This window comes from Scyliorhinus torazame, chromosome 6, assembly GCF_047496885.1.
Source record: "Scyliorhinus torazame isolate Kashiwa2021f chromosome 6, sScyTor2.1, whole genome shotgun sequence".
Taxonomy (NCBI): domain Eukaryota; kingdom Metazoa; phylum Chordata; class Chondrichthyes; order Carcharhiniformes; family Scyliorhinidae; genus Scyliorhinus; species Scyliorhinus torazame.
The window spans coordinates 213,007,006-213,022,005 of NC_092712.1; the positions used below are offsets into that span (position 1 = coordinate 213,007,006).

Consider the following 15,000-nt stretch of genomic DNA (forward strand, 5'->3'; position numbering starts at 1 on the left):
CAGCTGGAGTACTGCGTGCAGTTCTGGTCACCTCATTATAGGAAAGATGTGATTGCGCCAGAGAGGGTGCAGATGAGATTCACCATGATGTTGCCTGAGATGGAGCATTTGAGCTATGAAGAGCAGCTTGATAGGTTCTTTAGAGCAGGGAAAGCTAGCGGGGGGAGGGACACCTGATTGAGGTGTATAAGATTGCGGTGTAGATGGGAAGCAGCTGTTTGCCTTAGCTGAAGGGTCGATAATGAGGGGGACATAATTTTAAACTGAGGGAAAGGACTATCTGAAGAAAATAAATTTCAACCAGAGGGGAGTCTGGAATGCATGGCCTGGGAGGATATTAGAGGCAGGAAACATCAATCTTTTAAAAAGTAATAATCTTTATTGTCACAAGTAGGCTTACATTAACACTGCAATGAAGTTACTGTCAAAATCACCTAGTCACCACATTCCGGTGCCTGTTCGGGTACACAGAGGGAGAATTCAGAATGTCCAATTCACCTAACAAGCACAACTTTCGGGACTAGGTGGATGAGCACTTGAAATGTCATAATATTCAAGGCTACTGGCCAAGTGTTGGAAAGTGGGATTAGTGTAGATGTAGTGGTTTTGTCGGTGCAGAATCGATGGGCCGAAGGGCCTCTTCTACACTGGATTGTATGACTCTAAAGACCCGGCAATGTAAAGGCGGGTGGAAAATACACCGGCTTGCCTGAGTTTTCGATTTTCCAAGTGAAGCATGTTCAGCAGACGGCGCTGCAGGAATGTGAACAAGTTGCTGCCTATTAGACAGGAGCAAACCTCCGGCGTTGTCAACCCTTGAACGCCGAGTGGCACCAATGGATGGGCACCGTTACATTTAATGGGCACCGACTCAATCAAGGAGAGAACCATTTATTCTGCTGTGTGAGTGATCTCCGCCCTGTCTGCTGCGGTCACATCAGCAGGAACACAGCCGCTACCGAGAGATCAGCGCTCACTCAGGTAAGTGGCGGTCCTCACTGAGGGGAGGGGAGGGGGGTGCAGCTGATGCTGAAATGTTTTCTCCCTCCCCCGGCGGGAATGTTTGGCCGGTGGTGGGGCGGTGGCTGCTTGCCAGTTGGGAAGGAGCTGGACCCTCGGCGGCTATAAACCTTCTCTGTCCAAAATCCAGCCCAGAGGGCGGGGGAGATTATTGTCTGCCTTAAGGAGCCAGGTTTGACTTTTCTTGTAAACCAGAGCGGCTGGGAGCAGACGGGCTGCGAAGGGTTTAGTTTTTCTGTGTCTCGAGTTGAGGGAGGGAGGTAGGGGCAGGCGGAACCTGGGGAAATTTTCGAAAAGGATTTGTCCAAATCTAATTGTTGGACATATTCCTCATTGCCGTCTGACTGTGTCTCCCTGACCTTCCTTATTGCCCATCTGCTCAACTCACAGGTGCCCCTTTTTCACACCTTTCTCTCCCCCCCCCCCCCCCCCGCCCGCCGGTTAGCACTGTTGCCCCTTCTCCAACCTTACCCCAATCAAATATCGTGATTGTTAGTTGATGTATGCAACCTGAGGTAATTTATGGCTTTATAACTTGCAGGGAAATGTAGAGCAGAATTCTTCCAGAATTTGGCAGTCTCAGATTGATAACTGGTGTGTGAGTCTTCAGTTGCACAGACCAGTTTTTCTCTTCAGATGCCCCAGACCCCGCCACAGAAGATCCCCTTGACTGTTTTTTTGTTTTGGCAAACCTATTATGAACCTTGCCGACGTGACCGTATGCATATTTAATGATCATGTGGCCGGGCTGGGGGGTGGGGGCTAATATTTAAATTTATTAAAATCCGGCGTGGGAACGGTGGCGTTTTATGACAGAAGAAATGGCGTAAAACGGCCACCGATCCTCCGTTTGGCTGGGGGCTAGCAGTAAGACAGCGTATAGTCCCCCGGCTCTAGCTGCCAATACGGCCCAGAGACTTGCTGAGATTGTGGTTGCGCATGTGCACGGCGGAGGCCTGCAGCGGCCGCGCCGTGTTACATGGCACCGGCCGCTCGTGGACCTGGCCCATTAAATAGTGCCCCTTTGGCCGGCTTGCACACTCTGGATCACCCCCCCCCCCCCAGTGCTCCCAGCCCCTGATAAAGTTACCCCCTCCCGCGGATCGTCCCTCCCCTGACTGTGGCGGTGTTGAACTGAGTCCGCAGCCGCTACGCCGAGTTTCTGACAGATGAGACCATGGGAGACCCATGCCATCGGGAACTCGACCGGTCGGGGGCAGAGCATCGGGGGGCGGGCCTCAGGCAAATGTCCTGAGGCTGTCGATATCTTGCGCAGCGTACCCCTCCGATGTATGCCACTTTGGAGGGGGCGGAGCATCACAAAAGGGGCGCGCCCCCGATTTGGTTGTGAACTGTGATTCTCCGGCCGAACGTGATTTCGGCGATGGCGACCGGAGAATCCAGTCTTTGATCTCGCCGGAGACAAGAGACAATTGCGTTTCCGAAGTCTCCCGAATTTTCTGCCTGCACCGCTGTTCTCTCTGACTGTGATCATGGGCTGAAAATCCCCCCTGTAGGGTCATTGGATGTCTGGTGCTTGGATCAAATGCAGCTCCTGCAGATATACAGCAGTGTTTTAAATATATTGGTTTTTGAATAAAACGCACCGTCAGTTTTCCATTTAAATGGGGCAGTTTTAATAACATGAGACTGAGGGAATGAAGCATTTCAGCCAATGAGGTTACAGGCCCGTTACATCAATGCTGAAAACACATTTTCAAATATCTGCTACATTTGATCAATTCTAGTTGTAGCAGTCAATTTACTAAGTTTGATTTAACAGTTGGAGAATCTTTTTGTAGAACAAGTAGTGCAGTAAAATATTATTTATAAAATCTTGTGTTATTCCCCAAAATGCCTCATGCACTACCCAGTGTTATACTGAAGAATACATAAAGAGTGCAGGTTTGATGTTGGTCTGTGCTGAGTCCAGTTATTTAAGCAAGAGAGCAATAGCACATTGCAATTATCTCCAATATTTTTGGGCTCAGGGGAAAAATAAATATCCGTGGACTTTATTATTCTAACTGAATTTAATGTCTAACTTAATATGAATTGCATAATTCATATTCCTAGAGCATGCCTGAGGGATGTTAGATGATTAAAACAGGATTTTGGTGAGTCAAAGGCACTGATATTCATGTGAAGGCAACTTCTGAGTGCAGGATGGAATTGGAGGCAAAAACCCTGAAATCAAGTCAGCCCATCCGCTTGATTTTCTGAGGTTATAAATTTTGACTTTTATGTTTCATGTCTCTAAGCTGCACAATGGGCGTGTTGGGCTCCTACATGCGGCAATTTCAACTCTATTTCAGAAAGCAGTGCAGAAATGGAAGCTGGTGGAGATGTGTGGGGTTGAATGCACTTAGCAGCAAAGGCAGCTTGGATAATGAATTTGTGGAACTACCGCTGCAAGCAAGCAGGGCATACTTTGGCCTGCAATGGGAAGGAGAAACCTGCAGTTTTATTCCGAAGGCACGGTTGGAGGAAGCTGAGGAGTTGAGAAACCGGGGCATTGTGCCCCAGTCTTGGAAGTGGTGCAAGAAGTGGTTTATTGTAATGACGTGACTTAACAGGTCAGGAAAAGTGAACACATTTGCAGATTCACTTCCAGTGCCACACAACCCTCCATCCCATCTAATGGGACTGACTTGCCACATGTCCACCATCTTGCCCCCACTCGTGTTTGAGCCTTCACTTGCCTGCCCTCTATTGGATGAATTGGACATGCCGGCGTTGGACTGGGGTGAGCACAGTAAGAAGTCTTACAACACCAGGTTAAAGTCCAACAGGTTTGTTTTGATATCACTAGCTTTTGGAGCTCCTGAGGAAGGAGCAGCGCTCCGAAAGCTGGTGATATCGAAACAAACCTGTTGGACTTTAACCTGGTGTTGTAAGACTTCTTATTCTATTGGACGAATAGCTGACCTTCAGACGTTCAAAGATCATTTTTATTTTGACCTTTTTAGTAAAAGAGAATGTTAAATGAGAATGAGTTGGGGGGAGTGGTGGGTTGGGGGTGGGGGGGGAGGGAATGGAGGTGGACAACCAGAAATAGTTCATCTCAAATGCAGAAGAGGATGCCATGGAGATAAGTAGCACAATCGTATCCTTCAACACCAAAGAATTCTCATTGCTGGTGACAGAATTATAAATATTTCTCTTACACGTGTTGCCTTTATTTCATCAACAATTGCACTTTGATAAGATGGTGAATGTCAATATTGTGATTTTGCGAAGCACAATCCATATCTCTTTTTGTCTTTCGTACAGTCACCTGATGTTGTTGGGCATGTGTAGAGACACTTTCTGAGGACCTCAATACTCGAAGGAAGCACTGTTAAAGGGCATATAGCTATGCACCAGCATAGTTACCTGCACTTTGGTGGGTTCAAGCAGTTGGATTTTCACCTGGTGATTCACACTTCACAAGTGAATATGAGCAGACACTGGCAGGGGCAGCCTGTTGCAACCAAGTATGGACGGGTGAATACATTCCTGAATCTTCCAGTCCTGAGGTTGGCTACAACACGGTTTACATTTTTAGAAAATTGTAATTTTTTTTCCCAATTCAATATTTATTTGACCTTGTGGAACGCTAATGAAAAATAAGCCAGACAGATCTCTTGAATTAACAAATAAGGTGTTAATTTTATTGTTTAAAACTAAGTTCCCGTGTCCGCGTGGGTTTCCGCCGGGTGCTCCAGTTTCCTCCCACAGTCCAAAGATGTGCATGTTAGTTGGATTGGCCATGCTAAATTGCCCCATAGTACCCAAAACGCTAGGTGGGGTTACTGGGTTACAGTTTATAGGGTGGGCTTAAGTAGGGTGCTCTTTCCAAGGGTCGGTGCAGACTCAATGGGCTGAATGGCCGCCTTCTGCACTGTAAATTCTATAATTTTATGATCATAGCTTTACCCAAATGAGATGATAGCTGGTCATTTGCCACAAAATATTAACAAAGAAGCTTCCACTGTCAAAAGTATTCAAGATACTATTAAAACAGATGGCAAGTCCTTGGCACCTTCCTTGCATCATGGTTCAGGGGTATCTAGAAACTTGCCCAATCTGTAAGTCAGGTGACTACAGCCATTTTAAAACTGTCTTTGCCGTTCTAGATGTTTCCTTTCCTTAAAAAACAATCTAAGGTATTACAGCAGATGTTGAAGCTAACGAGTAATATTCCACATTGCACACAGCACATTTTTGTGCGGTGTGTCCACCAGGGTGATGCGGTTCATACCAAGCTCTGTTCAAGAAACGCACTCAGCTGTGAGATTTTGGTTGAGAAGGAGAATGCTCTAGGTGCATCAGAATTGTGACCAGCTATCAACAGACATGCCACCGTGGCAAAGAGGATGGAAGAGTTCAACATGATCACTAGTGAATTGATACAGGGCATTAAGAATGTCTACCTCGGAGATAGTGGCTACCTTTGTGAAGCTTCAAATTGACTCATGCACACACACCATTTGCACGGCCTTACAAACTGTGGATGCCAACATGTGTCGCCTTAAATTAGATTACATACTTTGTCCATGGCCTTATGTGTCACTGATATTCACCAAACTGGCCTGTAGCAGAGAAGTGGGAATGATGCGATATTGGAGCCAAGAGAGGGATGTTGTCGGAAGTGCTCTCATTTCTCAGCTCTTGCACCTGCCATAGCCAAGTGACTACCCAAATTCTGGCTGATCTCTCCATAGACAACTCGCTGTGCTGTCATTGGGATCCTTGGGCAGTAGAGATTTGAGCAACCTGCATCTACCTCTGCTGAAACCATCATGTAGAAGCGTAAGAAAGTTTATGCACATGTTTTCTGTTTTCTTGCAAAATTCTGTTTTCTTATAAAACACTCAATTTATGCTTAGCACCACTTCCACATCTTGCTTATTCTGTCACAAATGTTAACTCACCCTTTCATTTGTTTTATGATGAATGTCAATACATGACAGCATCCATTGAGCTGATTGTGATTAAAGGACAGTGGAGTGGAGAATTTCACTTGTAATGTTTGTTTCCTGTGTGTCACCATGCTGAAACTTCGAGCCATTCGGGCAACTCGGGTAGCAGTGTATGTGTATGTTGCTGTATTTTCATGTTCCTTTTTAATATTGTCCTGATCTGAAGATGCCTGATGAATGAATTAATTCACCTCCATTTCCAATCTATCTATGTCCGGGGTTTGTGCACCACTGTTTGTCCAGATCCCCCCTCTGGTGAATACTGAAACGTGTCTCCAAGTCGAAGTCTGAAGTGAAAATTCCCCATTTCTGATGATTTGCTCCATGATGTGCATGATGGTCATTTGGCATTGATCGTTGTGATCTTGCACCTCCATTAACCAGTTCCTCACTGGTAAAAGGGGATATCTCCTGGCTCCTATGAGCCAGCCCATGGATCTCCTGTGAGCCAGCCCATTGGGACAAAGAAGGTCTGGAATGTTGAACTGCTATAGCATTAGTGCATCACGACATCTTCAATGAACCTTTGGTCGCATTGAAAAATACTTCTTGTGGTTGATGTTTCAAAAAAATCCTTGTTGCTTTGATGATGCTTAATTAGATTACCATGAGTGTGCAATTGATGACACCTTTTGCTGTGGGAATCTAGTCTCTGAGCTTTGTCACCACAGGAAAGTTACAGCCCTGGCAAATGGCGTAATGCATTTATGTGGATTAGGATGCAAAACTCAATGTCTCCAGTAGCACACTTGGAAGGGGGGGGGCACTTTAGCACAGTTGCTTCCAGGGTCCCAGGTTCGATTCCTGGCTTGGGTCACTGTCTGTGTGGAGTTTGCACTCTCCGTGTCTACGTGGGTATCCTTTGGGTGCTCCGGTTTCCTCCCACAGACCAAAAATGTGCAGGTTAGGTGGATTGGCCTTGCTAAATTGCCCTTGGTGTCCAAAAAGGTTGGGTTGGGTGGGGTTACAGGGATAGGGTGGGAGTGTGGGCTTAGGTAGGGTGCTCTTTCCAAGGGCTGGTACAGACTCAATGGGCCGAATGGCCTCCTTCTGCATTGTAAATTCTATGACATGGAGGGTGGTAGTGAATTTCACAGCTACTGGTAATATATGACCACTGTGTCCAACAAATAGATCTTCTAGGACACTTAGATATATGGTTTCTTGATGGGACAATCTTAGCCTGCAGAGGCACTGCCCTTCTGAGAGCTAAAGGAAGCTCTGTGTCTGTTTGCACACTTTAATACATGTGTATTGCTGCCTTAAGTAAGTAAGTAAAGTCCCAGATGACATTAAGCTGTCATCTTTTTGAGGGGGAGTACTAACTGGTGGTTGTGGTGGTATGCATGTACACAGTAATGTACATGGTTATCTATTAATGTATATAGTTATCAATACAACCTCCAACCAGCAAGTGGCGATGGAGATCCATCATGTGACTCAAGATATCTGGCAGTTGGTAGTAAGTCGTACTAGAGGGTAGTTGCATTAGAAGTAGCTCCAGGAGAATGCATTTATTTGTTACTGTTTGTATCATAGTTCGTTAGTTATCTTTCCACATGTTCATTTTGTTGATAGAACATCTAGTTCCTTGATATAGTTTATGTGCATCTTTACCCTGGTCACAACACAACACAACAGTGGTGACTTAACTTGAGGTCACCACACCTCAGGCGAGGGGCAAGGTTGAGAAGGCCGGTACATCAGCTGGTACGGGAATTAATCCCACGCTATTGTTCTTGTTCTGCATCACAAATCAGCTGTCCAGAAAACTGAGCTAAACTGGTTCCCAAAGCTGCCTATGCACTTACTCGTTCACCAAAACATACTGTTGCTACTATGAATGGTGTTGATCTTCATCTGCTGATGTGCTGTCAAACCCATCCGGTACACCTTCCATTCTGAATTCACCTGCTTGGAAATCTCCAATATTTGCCAGCAAGCACAAAAACACCTGTAATTATGGAGCTTTTATTCATAAGGGAAATCACAATTTTAGTACCCTGGAGAACTGTGGCTCTAACTCTTATTTCACTGGTGAGATTAATGAGCCTTGGGGGAAACCCATATTGGAGATGTTGAACTTAAAGTTCAGTGAAATGTAATTTAAAAAGGCCTAATTAACACCTCAGTAATTTCCCTGCAGCAGTAATTAATGTCAAAATTGCAGCAAATAGGTTACACAGGCATCCAGAAAATGAAGTGGGTTCTTTGGAACCAGCTGGCAGTCACAATCCAAAGATCAATTTTTAATGAACCACACATCCCAAGCTACCGGTCATTGAGGGTCCCATTCCCCCTCAGGAATCAGTGCAGATCAGTGAAGGTGGGTGCTGGTGCAAGTTAAAGTGGAGATTAGAAATCAGAAAGTGAAGTTGAACCATGGAGAACATAGTCTACAGACAATGGAGGTATGGTAGAGGGGGAAGTCAGAAGACTTTGGCAATTAATAAGATAAAGCCTGAAAACTAATATGTTGCCAAAGATTTCAGAGTCTAGTTTTTCCTGTGCAAATAGTCGTAGTGATGTGGTTGATAGAAGTGGCAATGGACAAGAGTTTCTGGTGAGAGCTGAAAATAATATCCTTGGTCGACTTAAATCAATTGGAGAAAATGTAACTTATCCACAGCTTTGCTGTGAGGAGGAACTGTTGATGGAGATGCATTGGCTCAAATGGAACAGGTAGGAGTGGAAACACATAAAAGCAGTCCCATTTAAACCAAAAAAAGCATCCATATGTGCTAAATGATCAGGGTGACTTTTTTTTAGTCATTGACTTATTGCACATACAAAATTACTTCACGTTTTATAGATAAGAAACTCATACTTTCCAAAAGCTGCAAAGGGTTCCTATGGAACTTGTGCAGAGTAGAAATCAACAAAGACCAGAGAATGTAGCACGACATGGACAAAACCAGTACATTTCCGATGCAATGGCGATCAAACTTAATGATACTTTGAGACTGATTCTTCAGATCTGGTTGTTGAGAAACAATAAAGGCATTCAAAAGAAGAGCTCCAGTATTGGGTCTGAGTTGTTTGGAAAGGCCAGACAGATTTGGATTTTTCAGCCTGGAAAGAAGGGACTTAAAAGACGATCTTATCTTTGGATAAGATAATACATGGTATGCAAAATGTTGCAGGATTATTACTGTAAATTTAACTCTGTGTTGGACCAAGTTTGACATGGGTTTAAAATATTAAAGGACAGCAGTAGAGCTGAAGATTTTTCATGCAGAGAGTGATCAACATTTAAAGTGGATTTCTGAATAGATTGGAGGCAAGAAGGAATGCAAGTTATAAGTGTCCTTCCTTGTGTAAGTATTTTATGATCTTTGGAAGTGTTGCTTTGTGTAATTGCTGATGGAGCCTCAGCAGTAAGACCTCCTTTTTGTAAACTCTCCTTTTTTTATTTGAAGATGAGTTATAGAATGCTTAAACCCAGTGTCCGAAAATAGCATTTCAGAACTCAAAATATTTGTTTTGAGAGGGGATCAGAATGACTCTAGGTTGGAGGAGCTCTTGGCAGTAAATTTCATTCACTGTCACGTTGACCTGTTAATATGGAGCTATTCATAGAATGAAGTGCAATGTTTGTTCTGGAATGCAGTATTGGAAAGTGTGGAAAGCTTGAATGCTCTAAAATATTAAACATATGAAATACATGTAATATACAACCCACGACCGAGTTTCATAACCACTTGCATGAGAACATTAAAAACTAGGAGCAGCAGTAGGCTGTCTAGCCCCTCGAGCCTGCTCCGCCATTCAATAGATCATGGCTGATGACTTGGCTCCACTTAACCGCCCGCTCACCATAACCCTGAATTCCTTTACTGGTCAAAAATCTATCTATCTTTGCCTTAAAAACATTCAATGAGGTAGCCTCAACTGCTTCGCTGAGCAGGGAATTCCACCGATTCACAACCCTTTGGATGAAGAAGTTCCTCCTCAACTCGGTCCTAAATCTGCTCCCCCTTATTTTGAGGCGATGTCCCTTAGTTCTAGTTTCACCTGCCAGTGGGACAACCTCCCTGCTTCTATTATAATTTTATGTTTCTATAAGATCCACACCCTCATTCTTCTAAATTCCAATAGGGGATTTTCGCAGTAACTTCATTGCAGTGTTAATGTGTGACACTAATAAAGATTATTACTATTATTATTACTATTATTGTTATTAGTATAGTCTCAGTCTCTCCTCCTAAGCCAATCATCTCAACTCCAGAATCAACCCAGCGAATCTCCTCTGCACCCCCTCCAGTGTCAGTAAATCCTTTCTCAAGTAAGGAGACCAAAATTGTACACAGTACCCCAGGTGTGGTCTCACCCAGCACCCTATAATGCTGCAACATAACCTCCCTGTTTTTAAATTCCATCCCTCTAGCAATGAAGGACAAAATTCTATTTGACTCTGTAATTACCTGCTGCACCTGAACTTTTTGCGATTCATGCACAAGGACACCCAGGTCTCTCTGGACAGCAGCATGCTGCCATTTTTTACCATTTAAATAATAGTCCATTTTGCTGTTATCTCAAATTCAATTACAAATCAAATCATTGGAAAGCAGGGAAAGATAGAAAAAAAATAGAACTGAGACCCCTTAAATTTAAATTAAAAGCAAAGAAAAACAGACCAGGAAAGAGGCAAAGGCAGACAAAAAGGAAAGAGGGCTTCTAAAAAGGAAATTGAAATCGGAAAATTGGAGTTGGAATTTTTCAACCATTTAAATAATGGTCCATTTTGCTGTTATTTCTACCAAAATAGATGACCTCAACATATTACCAACATTGTGCTCCATCTACCATACCCTTGTCCATTTACTTAAACTATCCAAATCCCTCTGCAGACTTGTGTCCTCTGCAAACTTTGGTCTACCACTCATCTTAGTGTCTTCTGCAAACTTTGACACATTACATTTGGTCTCCAACTCCAAATCATCTATGTAAATTGTAAACCATTGCGGTTCCAACACTGATCCCTGAGGCACACCACTAGCCAGAAATCGTGAATCAGAAAAACATCCATTTATCCCCACTCTTTGCTTTCTGTTAGTTAACCAATCCTATCCATGCTAATTCAATCCCATAATGCCATACACCTTTATCTAATGCAGCAGCCTTCTGCGCGGCACCTTGACAAATGTCTTCTGGAAATCCAGATACATCACATCCACCAGTTCCCCGTTGTCCACCGTGCTCGTAATGTCCTCAAAGCATTCCAGTAAATGAGTTAAACATGACCCGCCTTTCATGAACCCATGCTGTGTCTGCCCATTGGGACTATTTCTATCCAAATGTCTCGCTATTTTCTCCTTGATGATAGATTCAAGCATTTTTCCCACTAAAGAAGTCCAGCAACTTGAGAAAGGTATCGATAAATTCAGATAACTGATGTTGAATATCAGGATTTTTGCAGCATTCCCAGAAAGCGATGAATATTCAGCAGGTCACAAAGTTAGATATTTGTGACCCTTGTACCAGAAGGTCAAATTTCTTCACAGCTAGATTATGATTTAGGAATTTGTTTGGGATGTTTTTTATGATGTAGCAACCTACGAGCTTAAAAAAGCACCAGTGTTGCTGCTTTATTTTGCAGTAGTGTTCTTTGTAGACTGCCCAAGTCTGCCTGGGTCTTTGGATGTTGATGGATTTTGCTATCAAAAGAACAAAGAACAAAGAAATGTACAGCACAGGAACAGGCCCTTCGGCCCTCCAAGCCCGTGCCGACCATACTGCCCGACTAAACTACAATCTTCTACACTTCCTGGGTCCGTATCCTTCTATTCCCATCCTATTCATATATTTGTCAAGATGCCCCTTAAATGTCCCTATCGTCCCTGCTTCCACCACCTCCTCCGGTAGCGAGTTCCAGGCACCCACTACCCTCTGCGTAAAAAACTTGCCTCGTACATCTACTCTAAACCTTGCCCCTCTCACCTTAAACCTATGCCCCCTAGTAATTGACCCCTCTACCCTGGGGAAAAGCCTCTGACTATCCACTCTGTCTATGCCCCTCATAATTTTGTATACCTCTATCAGGTCGCCCCTCAACCTCCTTCGTTCCAGTGAGAACAAACCGAGTTTATTCAATCGCTCCTCATAGCTTATGCCCTCCATACCAGGCAACATTCTGGTAAATCTCTTCTGCACCCTCTCTAAAGCCTCCACATCCTTCTGGTAGTGTGGCGACCAGAATTGAACACTATACTCCAAGTGTGGCCTAACTAAGGTTCTATACAGCTGCAACATGACTTGCCAATTCTTATACTCAATGCCCCGGCCAATGAAGGCAAGCATGCCGTATGCCTTCTTGACTACCTTCTCCACCTGTGTTGCCCCTTTCAATGACCAGTGGACCTGTACTCCTAGATCTCTTTGACTTTCAATACTCTTGAGGGTTCTACCATTCACTGTATATTCCCTAACTGCATTAGACCTTCCAAAATGCATTACCTCACATTTGACCGGATTAAACTCCATCTGCCATCTCTCCGCCCAAGTCTCCAGACAATCTAAATCCTGCTGTATCCTCAGACAGTCCTCATCGCTATCCGCAATTCCACCAACCTTTGTGTCGTCTGCAAACTTACTAATCAGATCAGTTACATTTTCCTCCAAATCATTTATATATACTACAAACAGCAAAGGTCCCAACACTGATCCCTGTGGAACACCACTGGTCACAGCCCTCCAATTAGAAAAGCATCCCTCCATTGCTACCCTCTGCCTTCTATGGCCTAGCCAGTTCTGTATCCACCTTGCCAGCTCACCCCTGATCCCGTGTGACTTCACCTTTTGTACTAGTCTACCATGAGGGACCTTGTCAAAGGCCTTACTGAAGTCCATATAGACAACATCTACTGCCCTACCTGCATCAATCATCTTAGTGACCTCCTCGAAAAACTCTATCAAGTTAGTGAGACACGACCTCCCCTTCACAAAACCGTGCTGCCTCTCACTAATACGTCCATTTGCTTCCAAATGGGAGTAGATCCTGTCTCGAAGAATTCTCTCCAGTAATTTCCCTACCACTGAAGTAAGGCTCACCGGCCTGTAGTTCCCGGGATTATCCTTGCTACCCTTCTTAAACAGAGGAACAACATTGGCTATTCTCCAGTCCTCCGGGACATCCCCTGAATCCCCAGAATCCAGTTTTGGCCACCTGATCAACTGTTACACTCCACCCAAGAATGGCTTAAAGCTGACCTTTGGCAGCTATCTTAACCACCTTGTCAGTGTCTATTTTTTAAAAAATAAACAAAAAATGGTTCCAGAAGCTTCCTTATGAGCACAGTCCATGTTTGAAGTTATGAACAGGATATGCCTTCACTGGGCATAATTATGAATGAGAGTTGAGAAATTGAGGCAGTCAATATCACGTCAGCCGATCTCTATGAAACGATCTAGAGTGGGCAGAAGGCCAGAGGGACATGCTCAGGTGAAGGGAGAATGAAGTGGAAAGCTTCATTAATGTCTTCCCTCCTTCACACATTCCATATAGTCCATTTCTGACTTTTTCCTTCCTTTACTTCTCTGACTCCATTGCTGGGGGGGTAGGCTAAATAGATTCAACACATTTTTACTATAAGCCCACTGACTTCAACAGGTTCCTCAACTGTACTTCCTCATACCGTTTCCTGCAAGGACTCCCATTACATTCTCCCTCTCCGTCACCTCTGCTCTGATGGTATGCAGCTATTAAGTCTTCCTTTTCTCTCTAACTGAGGATTTTTTCATTGCTGACAGGTCTCTCCTGCATCTGTGTTCCATTTCTTGTGCAACTTCTCTCATTTCTACACTCCTCATCCTTACTTTCCACACCACCAACCTTCATATTCAATGGATCATCCTGTGCAATGTTTACTGCCAACAACCTTCATACTTTCACCTTCCTATGGCACCACGCCATGCAAATGCAGGAGATGAAACACCTGCCCTTTTACCTTTTCAGCATCCAAGGCCACAAATGCTCCTTCCGTGTGAAAAGCAATTTACATGTATTTTCAATTTGGTATACTGTATTCACAGTTCACAATGCTGCCTGCTTCACTGTGGAGAACAAATGCAAACAACTGGGTAGCCATTTGTTCAGATCACAAGCATGACCTCAAACATATGGTTGCCTATTATTTTAATTCATTCTGCTCCTGATTGGATATATCTGACCTCTGCCTCCTGCATATTCGGCCTCTATGCAATCTCAAGGAACACCTCTTCATTCGTTCAGGCACTTTGCAATTGCCAAACTCAACATTCAATTCAACAATTTCCTTCTGCCCTCATTTTGTTTCCCTTTTACTTAGCTGATTTGGGGTTTACTCTTGTTTTTCTCTCTTTATTTTGCTTTTGTAGGGCAGCAAGCGTGGAAGCATTTCAGCATCCTGGTATTCACACCCCCTTTCAACCTATCTTGCTTTTCTTGTCCCATGACCACTACCTTTGGCCTTACACCGCCAGCCATTTTGTCATTAATCTCTCCTGATTTCCATCCACCTCTTCACTTTACCCAGTTCTAATGAAATATCATTGACCTGAAACATTAACTGTTCCTTTTTTCACAGAAGCTGCCAGATCGGTGAAGTATTTCCAGCTCTTTGTTTAGTTTATGTTTCCAGATTTCCAGCATCTGCTGGACTTTGCTTTTATGTAGTTGTAACTCCTGATGGATGGAAGTCGAACCAGCTGAGATCCATTTTTTCCCCCTCAATTTTTCAAAGGTCATTATTCTCACAGTGCTACTATTTTTTGATATTGGACCTACGTATTAATAAGATAACATGTGATGAAATCAGCTTTTCAGATTCTGTCTTTGAGAATGCAAATGTGGAATTGATCCAAGTAAGGAGTGCTTGTGAATCACTGTTGCAGAACACTGATTCTCTGTGCTACCAGAACAATGACTCCATGCTCAAAGACTTTGCAAAGATTTTTCTGCCTTTGCTGCATAATTGCAACCTGGCCAATTGCCACCCCACTTGCAATCAACAGCAAAGTCATGGAAGATGTGGCCAAC

At 43.9% G+C, this 15,000-nt stretch overlaps 1 protein-coding gene across 3 annotated transcripts in view; it reads left to right on the forward strand.

Annotated features, from left to right (window-relative positions):
• The first annotated feature begins 767 nt into the window (after nucleotides 1–767).
• Nucleotides 768–15,000, forward strand: part of LOC140425258 (secernin-1-like) — a 159,353-nt gene continuing 145,120 nt past the window's right edge. Inside the window, exon 1 of one of the 3 annotated variants that reach the window (XM_072509378.1) lies at nucleotides 768–981. The gene's annotated coding sequence lies outside the window, so the exon portion shown is untranslated. Of the gene's footprint in view, nucleotides 982–1,077; nucleotides 1,193–15,000 lie in introns of those variants that run through there. The other 2 variants (XM_072509376.1, XM_072509377.1) reach the window with 2 other exon arrangements.